Source organism: Leucopleurus acutus (assembly GCF_964270905.1).
Source record: "Leucopleurus acutus genome assembly, chromosome: 8".
NCBI classification, from domain to species: domain Eukaryota; kingdom Metazoa; phylum Chordata; class Mammalia; order Artiodactyla; family Delphinidae; genus Leucopleurus; species Leucopleurus acutus.
Window position 1 is genome coordinate 55,838,399 of NC_139151.1, and position 10,066 is coordinate 55,848,464.

Below are 10,066 nucleotides of genomic sequence, written 5' to 3' on the forward strand. Positions count from 1 at the left end.
CCTCAGCTATGGGAGAGTCTACCAGGGCCGCCATAACAAAGGACCTCAAACTGGATGACTTAAAACAAGAGAAATGTATTGTCTCACAGTTCCAGAGACTAGAACTATAAAATCTAGGTGCTGGCAGTCATGGTCCCTCCAAAGCCTCCAGAGAAGGAGCCTTCCTTGCCTCTCACAGCTTCTGGTAGCCCCAGGCATTCCTTGGCTTATGGCAGCATAACTCCAACCTCTGCCTTTGTCTCCATGTGGCAGTCTTCCCTCTTCTTACAGGGACACTAGTCATATTGGACTAGGGCCTACCCTAACTACCTCATCTTGACTTGTTTACATCTGTTAAGACCTTATTACCAAATAAGGTCAATTGGCAGGTATGAGGGTTATGACTTCAACAGATCTTTTTTGGGGACACAATTCAACCCATAACCATACCAGCCTCATTTCTGTCTTCCTCATCAGGTCTTGGTGTCCCAGGGCCTGGGGGTCCCCCAGCCAGAAGAAGAAGGGGAGAGCTCTGTGCACGAGTGAGTCCGGAGCTCATGAAATCCACCCACCAGTCTCCCCGTGGGCCCTACCAGAGCCAGCATGATGCAAAGCACAGTCTTAGAGCCACATAATGTACAATCCAGTCTTAGGTCTACCATTTGCTGGTCGTGAAACCTTGAACTGGTCATGCCCATTCTGAGCCTCAGTTTCTTCATCTGTAAAATGGGAAGTGACAACATACCCCTCAAAGTCTTGTCGTGAGGGTCAAATGGCATGACATTTGTGGGAGTTCCTGCTATGTACCAGGCCCACGGTTGACTCTCAGTAAATATCAGTGCTCTCTAGCCGAGGTTCCAAGAACTCCTCAAGGAGAGAGGAAGCCCCGCCATTCACCCAGTGGCTTGTTAGCCATCGAAGGCAGAGTCATGTCATATACTTAAATCCCCCTAGCATGGTCTCTGCAGCCGTCCAGTAGTGTCACCATGTCTGGGGTGAGTGACCCCTGGGAAAGGGCAGTCTGACACCAAGAGAAAGCCAGTCACCGCTGGGAAAGTTGTGGGAGTCTCTACACTCATGTCACGAAGCAAAGTCTTGACCCTTAAGAAAGGAGCTAAAAGGAGAGAAACCCGACTTCTCAGTGGGCGGCCAGGCCTCTTCTCGTTCCCTTTCCCCCTCTTTGGAGTCTGGCCCCATTGAGATCTGGGAATGTTTATTTTTTTTGGTGGGAAAACAGAGCAGGATAAAATATTTCCTTGCGTCTGGAGAGCTATTTTGAGCCGGGCCAGCCTGGTGATGCTCCTGGTGATGGACGCTGGCTGACCCGGGCTGGGCCCCGGCCTTCCGGCCTCTCTCCCTCCCAAGCCCCAGACTCCTGGCGGCAACACAGCTTATGGGAGCCTGGGTTCCAATTCCTGCGCAGTGACTCATCCCATGGTGGTCTTGGGGAAGCCTTTGGTACTCCTTTCACCTAATCTCCCAAAGGGGAGACTGAGACCTGTACTGCCCCCTCCTGGGGATTTTGACAGGGGAACTCAGACTGTGGGTACAAACGTGCCATAGAAATATTTAGGGAGTAGACCAAAAGGACTGCCGCATAGCCTGTCCAGCTCAAGATCCCAGAGGTAGAAGGGACCTCACTGGAGGCTCCTTGGACCTCCTCTGACCTCCACACATTTAGCCGTGCCCCATCCACGCATCTCCACTCAGTGACCACACTGTACTTCTGGAGAGCCAATCTGATCTGGTCCCAAATTTGCCTAATTCTTACCAGCTCCCATTGTTCATAGAAAAAAGTCCCCCTCCATCCGAGGTCCGCAGGCCACACCGAGGCTGGACACCCCTCCTCCGCCTGCCCCAGCCTCCTCTTTCTTTGTGCTCTGAAACCAGGCTGGCCTCTATCCACTCTTCAAACTGCTGACAAGTCACCTAGGAGTTTCACAGGCTTCACCTTATTTCATCCTCACCATGACCTTCAGGCAAATGTGCCTTTCAGGGCCAAGGGTTGGGAGGAAGAGATGTTTGCAAATATGCCTGCCACACAATAGGACCTTAATAAATGTTGGGTTTCTTCCTTCCTTCTGAACACACACCCTCTGTTTTGTTTTTTGTTTTTTTTTTAACAAAACCCCAATGGCATCACATAAATCTCACTCCAGCAGCTGCTGCTGTTGGGCGGGTATGGGGGCAGGAAAGCCCAGGTGGGCCCACAACAGGGGCAGGCGCCAGGCCCCGGGACACGAGGTTCCCAGGAGCCCTGCTTGATAATGCTTCCCGGCCTTCGCCATAGAGCTGGGAAGCTGTGCAACGAGCTCCTCACATCCTCAGCAGAGACGGGGCTCTGTCTCCTACGAAAGGCTGGAGGAGGGTCTTCCTGAGGCAAGTCCCAGCGGGAGGGAGGAGCAAATTGAGACTTCTTGATCCTGAAGGTGAAGCAGGAGGGGGTGGAGAGGAGAGTCCCAGAGAAGGGAGGAAGCGCTCCCCAGGAGGAGTTTCAGGAACCTCTGGACAGCCCGGGGTCGGGGTGCTGGGGTGAAGGGAAGGAGGCATCTTGAAGCTCCAGCCACTTACCGAAGGCCAGAGCCGGAAGCCCTTAGGGCTCCTCCAGCTACTTGTTCTTAAAAGGTGGCCCAGGGCTTCCCTGGTGGCGCAGTGGTTGAGAGTCCGCCTGCCGATGCAGGGGACACGGGTTCGTGCCCCGGTCCAGGAGGATCCCACATGCCGCGGAGCGGCTGGGCCCGTGGGCCATGGCCGCTGAGCCTGCACGTCCGGAGCCTGTGCTCCGCGACGGGAGAGGCCGCGGCAGTGAGAGGCCCGCGTACCGCAAAAAAAAAAAAAAAAAAAAAAAAAAAGGTGGCCCAAGGGCCAGCAGCATCAGCAGATTCTGGAAGCTTGTTAGAAACGCAGTCTCTCAGGCCCCGCCCCCGACCTGCTGAATCAGAATCTGCCTGTTAGCAAGATCCCAGTGATTCACAAGCACATGAAAGTCTAAGAAGCACTGTTCTTGGCGTTGACCCCATTTTACACTAAAGAATGGCCTTGGGACTTCCCTGGTGGCGCAGTGGTTAAGATTCCACCTGCCAGTGCAGGGGGCACAGGTTCGAGCCCTGTTCCGGGAAGATCCCACATGCCGCGGAGCAACTAAGCCTGTGCGCCACAACTACTGAGCCTGTGCTCTAGAGCCCGCGAGCCACAACTACTGAACCCACGTGCCACAACTACTGAAGCCCGCGCGCCTAGAGCCCGTGCTCTGCAACAAGAGAAGCCACCGCAATGAGAAGCCCGCAGACCGCAACAAAGAGTAGCCCCCCGCTCACCGAAACTAGAGAAAGCCCGAGCACAGCAACGAAGACCCAATGCAGCCAAAACTAACTAACTAAATTTATTAAAAAAAAAAAAAAATCATGGCCTTGAGAGGAGAAATCCTCTCCCAGTTTCCCACAGCAAGTCAGTGACAGCTAAGCCTAGAGCCCAGCACTCCTGGCCTCATCCCAGGTCCTTGGACTAGTTCTGCCTCATCCTGGCCTCCCATGCAGGAAGCTGTCCTTCCCACCTGAGTATGTTCAGGACAGAAAGGACTGAAACTGGGGTAGAAGAGCCCTGGTTGGGAAGACAGGGACCTGGAGTCTGATCCCGGCTCTGTTAACAGCTCAAGGTGTAATCTGTGCTCTTGGGGCCTCAGTTTCCCCTGTGGTTCTCTGAGATGGGCTGGAGTAGGCAATTCAACCGGGTAGTACAGACAACCATATTCATTTTCTCACAGCTGCCTGGTGAGGCAGGCAGGGCAAGAAACACCATCCCTGTTCTACAGATGGGGAAACCGAGGCCCCGCAGGCAGTGGCTTCTCCGAGGCTGCCAGTCCTGGCTGCCTTGCACCGTTCTGCCTAGCCCAGGCGACCCTGAAACATGCCCCTCGAGCCAGCCTTCCTCTCTAATGGTTCTTTCAGCTCCTGTCAGTTATCAGGAGCCCTGGCTCGGCTGACAGCCAGCGTGTCTGCTGCTGATGCTTGGATGCCCACATTCCTGGGCTGTGACAGGGAGCGCACCCGGAGCCCAGGCTGGGGGCACCCGGAGGGGTTCCACTTGGCTGCAAGCCCTGGGGCCCGGCTGTCTGGGGAGTGTCAGGAAGCAAAGAACTTTCTCTCCTTCTTACTGATGGGGGCAGGGGGAGATGTCTCTAGAGGCTGATATGGCAGGAGCTGGATAGGGTGCAGGCTCAGCTGGGCCCTGAGGCAATACCCGGCCCTACGGAGGACTGACGGAGCGGCAGGGGTGGGGGAGTGCGGAGGCAGGAAGTGTGAGGGGGCAGGAATGAGGCTAGGGGTCAGTGGCTGATCAAAGGAGAGCCATCTGAGCCGCAAGACTGAAAGACCTCAGGCTAGAAAGCCAGACCTAGCTGGATTTGTGTCCAAGCTCTGACATTTCTTAGCTGTGTGACTAGGGGTGAGGCTCCCACCACCTCTGACCCTCAGTTTCTTCATCCTTAAAGTCCTTAACACAGCCTGGTACATCCACAGCAAGCCTGCAGCGGAGCCCTTCTGAAGCCAGAGACACTCAGGGTTCACTCTCAGACTGGAATTGCATTTAAGAAGTGCACCTAAACAGATAAAGCCAATAGAATAATTTATCCTTCTTTTTTTAAAAAAAAGTCATTTTAAACATTATTCAAGTTTAATACAGAGGACAAACTAGTGGTTACCAGCGGGGAGAGGGAAGAGGGGAGGGGATTAAGAGGTTTAAACTATTATGTGTAAAATAAGCTACAAGGATATATTGTACAACTCAGGGAATATAGTCAATATTTTATGATAACAAAAGCATTATTCAAGTTTATTAAACAAATTTTTAAGGTCTTATAAGATGTTCAACTTTCATCAGCTTCAAGATTTATGTTGCTCCCGAATTTTGCATGTGACTGAACTTCCAAATCTAATACTCACTGAACTGATTGCAGTCTGGATTCTAAGGCATCAATTTCTTCTTGTAAATTTTTCTTTGCTTCTTCTAACAGTTTTTGTGCTCATTGTTGAGAATGGCTCATGAAAACATCGCCAATTTTAAATCATTTTGATATCATTAAGCAGTCATCACCTGCAAGCATGATGTCCCCACAAGCATCTTCCAGATTTCGAAGTTGTTTCTTTTTTACTTCTATTTCTTCCTTCAGTTCTGGGATTCTACTTGTATTCCGTGCAAATGTGTCTTTTGTTTGTCTTCAAAAGTAACATTGACATCTTCTGCAGCCACCTTCTTCACAGCGGCTGCCATCTTGGTAGAATCATCCATTCTTTACTTGATTCTGTTGAAAAGAAAACTGAGTCTAAAAACACTCGGTGCAATGCTCTCAGAATCCATTTTCTTCTGTCCACTTCTGTCCTCTGCTTAGTTTGGCTGCTCTCACCTCAAAGGCCCTGTAAACCTCCAACCCTAAACTATTCAGCTCTTTCTCATTTCCCTCACCTCACCCCCAGTACTTTATTAAGCGGATTAACTTGGCCCCTTGTCCAGCAATAGGGAAAATAAAGGGAAAAATTGCAGGATCCCTCATAGGATCCCTTTGGCAGGATGGGATCCTGTGTAGTGACCCCTGTCCCATTCCCATTACTACTATTATTTAAAGCTGTGACAGGACAAAAATGATTAACATATGAGTATTCAAGAGCTTGTCCTAACCCCTGCCCACTAAAAAGACTACATTTTCCCTTCAGTTTCTGCCCATCCTCGCCTGTAAGGAGGGTCTTGCAATGCCAGGTAGAATGTTTTACTTTGGGAATGGAGAACAGAGTTGGAGGGAAAGCAGAGAGGAACCAGATCAGAGGGCAGCAGGGAGGGGGAGGGACTTGGCAAAAGAAGTTAAACCTATTTACTTTCTTAAGAATACAGGAGGGAGGTTTCACTACTGCCCAAGATGTAGAAAGCTGGAAGGAGTAGTGCCCCCATCCTCACAAGAAAAAGCCAGATAAACTACAGATAAGATTATAAAGAGGCAGCTTTGGGAGTGAGGATGTGCAGGACTCTCATCTGGAACAAAACCCTTAAGCTACTTGGGCAAAGGTAGCGAACATTTTTGTCCCCAGGGGCACAGGCAAGATCCCACTGCTGATGAGGGAAGGCTAAAAGAAAACTCCCTCTACCCTGACAGAGGGCAGAGAACTGTCCCAGGCCCAGAAGCCTGAACTAATACCACTGCTAGAGGTCCCCTCCTGCCGGAGGAGGGCAGGAAATCCTATTCAGTGCAAGACTCACCACAAATATAAGGCAGAGATTGGCTTCCATGGGGAGGAGGGGCAGGAATGCTGAGAAAGCCCCACCTCTGAGGCCCAGGCACACAGGTCCAGCCTAAGACTCAGCCAGGAACATGACAAAGAGGACATCTCCCCACTCACTGATCCAGACGTTGGGACTATCAGAGGAGGACTTTAAAATACCTAAAATTAATATATTACAGAATCTAGTGGAAAAGGTGGACAACACACAAGAACAGATGGAAGAATTTCAGCAAAGAGATGGAAACTCAGGTTGAGTCTAGTGGAAATCCTAGAAATAAAAATCACAGTATCAGAGATGACAAATTCCTTCAGTGGCTCGTCAGTAGACTGAAAATGGCTGAGGGGTGATTCAGTGAAGACAGACCAATAGAAATTACCTAAACTAAGACACAAAGAAAACAAGAGTGACAAAAAACAAACAAGCAAAACAGAGAACTCAAGAGCTGTGAGATAATATCAAACAGTCTAACGTAAGTGTAATTGGAGCCCCAGAAAGGGGAGAGAGAGTGAGAGCAAGAGTGAGGGTCCTTTTATTGTTCAAGAGGAGGGTAGGGCTTCCCTGGTGGTGCAGTCGTTGGGAGTCCGCCTGCCGATGCAGGGGACAAGGGTTCGTGCCCCGGTCTGCGAAGATCCCATATGCTGCGGATCGGCTGGGCCCATGAGCCATGGCCGCTGAGCCTGCACATACGGAGCCTGTGCTCCGCAACAGGAGAGGCCGCAACAGTGAGAGGCCCGTGTACTGCAAAAAAAAAAAAAAAAGAGGAGGATAAAGATATTAACTACATTGGATTTTGGTAAATTCATGATGCTCTTTTAATGTCTAAAGAAACCACTAAGAAGATAAAAACAGAGCATATACCTTGATATGATTTCAATTTTCTTAAATTTACTGAGGCTTGATTTGTGACCCAAGATGTGATCTATCCTGGAGAATGTTCTGTGCGCACTTGAGAAGAAAGTGTAATCTGCTGTTTTTGGATGGAATGTCCTATAAATATCAATTAAATCTATCTGGTCTATTTTGTCATTTAAAGCTTGTGTTTCCTTATTTATTTTCTGTTTGGATGATCTGTCCATTGATGTAAGTGAGGTGTTAAAGTCCCCCACTATTATTGTGTTACTGTCGATTTCCTCTTTTATAGCTGTTAGCAGTTGCCTTATGTAATGAGGTGCTCCTATGTTGGGTGTATATATAATTGTTATATCTTCTTCTTGGTTTGATCCCTTGATCATTATGTAGTGTCCTTCCTTGTCTCTTGTAACATTCTTTATTTTAAAGTCTATTTTATCTGATATGAGAATTGCTACTCCAGCTTTCTTTTGATTTCCATTTGCATGGAATATCTTTTTCCATCCCCTCACTTTCAGTCTGAATGTGTCCCTAGGTCTGAAGTGGGTCTCTTGTAGACAGCATATATATGGGTCTTGTTTTTGTATCCATTCAGTGAGCCTGTGTCTTTTGGTTGGAGCATTTAATCCATTCACGCTTAAGGTAATTATCGATATGTATGTTCCTATGACCATTTTCTTAATTGTTTTGGGTTTGTTTTTGTAGGTCCTTTTCTTCTCTTGTGTTTCCCACTTAGAGAAGTTCCTTTAGCATTTGTTGGAGAGCTAGTTTGGTGGTGCTGAATTCTCTTAGCTTTTGCTTGTCTGTAAAGCTTTAGATTTCTCCATTGAATCTGAATGAGATCCTTGCCGTGTAGAGTAATCTTGGTTTTCCCTTTCATCACTTTAAGTATATCATGCCACTCCCTTCTGGCTTGTAGAGTTTCTGCTGAGAAATCAGCTGTTAACCTTATGGGAGTTCCCTTGTATGTTGTCATTTTTCCCTTGCTGCTTTCAGTAATTTTTCTTTGTCTTTAATTTTTGCCAATTTGATTACTATGTGTCTCGGTGTGTTTCTCCTTTGGTTTATCCTATATGGGACTCTCTGCACTTCCTGGACTTGGGTGGCTATTTCCTTTCCCATGTTAGGGAAGTTTTCGACTATAATATCTTCAAATATTGTCTCGGGTCTTTTCTCTCTCTCTTCTCCTTCTGGGACCCCTATAATGCGAATGTTGGTGCGTTTAATGTTGTCCCAGAGGTCTCTTAGGCTGGCTTCATTTATTTTCATTCTTTTTCTTTATTCTGTTCTGCAGCAGTGAATTCCACCATTCTGTCTTCCAGGTCACTTATCCATTCTTCTGCCTCAGTTATTCTTCTATTGATTCCTTCTAGTGTAGTTTTCATTTCAGTTATTGTATTGTTCATCTCTGTTTGTTTGTTCTTTAATTCTTCTAGATCTTTGTTAAACATTTCTTGCATCTTCTTGATCTTTGCCTCCATTGTTTTTCCGAGGTCCTGGATGATCTTCACTATCATTATTCTGAATTCTTTTTCTGCAAGGTTGCCTATCTCCACTTCATTTAGTTGTTTTTCTGCGGTTTTATCTTGTTCCTTCATCTGGTACATAGCCCTCTGCCTTTTCATCTTGTCTATCTTTCTGTAAATGTGGTTTTTGTTCCACAGGCTGCAGGATTGTAGTTCTTCTTGCTTCTGCTGTCTGCCCTCTGGTGGTTGAGGCTATCTAAGAGGCTTGTGCAAGTTTCCTGATGGGAGGGACTGGTGGTGGGTAGAGCTGGCTGTTGCTCAGAGCGTATATCTTTCAGACTAGTAGAGGGGAATATGGAATGGCACCAAATAATCAACCCAAATGAAGGTGAGAAAGGAGGGAAAAAGAAATAAAGTAAATAGAATAAATAGAAGCACCAATAAATGATAGATATAAATCCAATATATCTGTATTTAAATAAATATAAATAGAGTAAATGCTCTAGTTCAAATACAGAGGTTTTCTGTTCATCAAAATGCATGATAAAGAGCGAAAAGCAAGCCAAAAAGTAAGGAAAAACCTGTGCAATGCATTACACCAGAAAAGAAATTACACCCAGAATATATAAAGAAGTTCTAGGAAATAATGAGAAAAAGATAAGAATCAAATTGAAAAATGAGCAAAAAAACTTGAACAAGCACTTCATAAAGAGAAAATTCAAATGGTCAATAAATATATGAAAATAAACTCAACTTTAATAATAATCAGAAAAATGAAAATTAAAAATATGATTACACTCAAAATAATCTGTCACTAGAGAAACACAAATTAAAACAACAATGACATTCTACTACACAATTATTAAAATGGCTAAAATCCAAAAACTGGACAATACCAAATGCTGATGAGGATGTAAAGTAACAGAACTCTTATTCACTGCTGGTGGGAGTGAAAAAATAATGTATATGTATACACACACACACATACTAGGCTTGGAAAAACTTGTACATATACAAAAATATTTCTAGCATAGCAAAAAACTAAAAACCATCCGCTTTTGTTAGACTGGAAAATACATAGTGTTATGTCCATTCAGTGGAATACTATACAACAGTAACAATGAACAGCCACATCCATCAACATAGAAATAACTTACAAACATAATGTCGAGTGAAAGAAGCAAATCATAGAAGGATAAATTCTGTATAACTTCACTTATATAAAGTTCAAAAACTGAAAAATGTATTATTTAGTCATGCACAAGTAGATGATAAACTATTAAAAAAAACAAGGACATGACTATAATAAAAACCAGGAGAGTGGTTTTGTCTTGAGAAGAAAAGAGGAATGTGACAAGAAGAATCACAGACTTGGAGGGTGGCTGGCAGTGTCCTATTTCTTAACTTGGTTGGCTTCTACACGAATGTTTGATTTATAATTATCCTTTAAACTGTATAAAACGTTATGTGCTCTTCTGCATAGATTATATATTTCTAATTTT

The 10,066-nt window shown here is 46.0% G+C and overlaps 1 pseudogene across 1 annotated transcript; it reads right to left on the minus strand.

Annotated features, from left to right (window-relative positions):
- Positions 1-4,843: 4,843 nt before the first annotated feature.
- On the minus strand, positions 4,844-5,247 carry LOC309965276 (prefoldin subunit 4-like; annotated as a pseudogene). The gene has a single exon. The product of its transcript is annotated as a prefoldin subunit 4-like (transcript).
- Between the last annotated feature and the right edge of the window lie 4,819 nt (positions 5,248-10,066).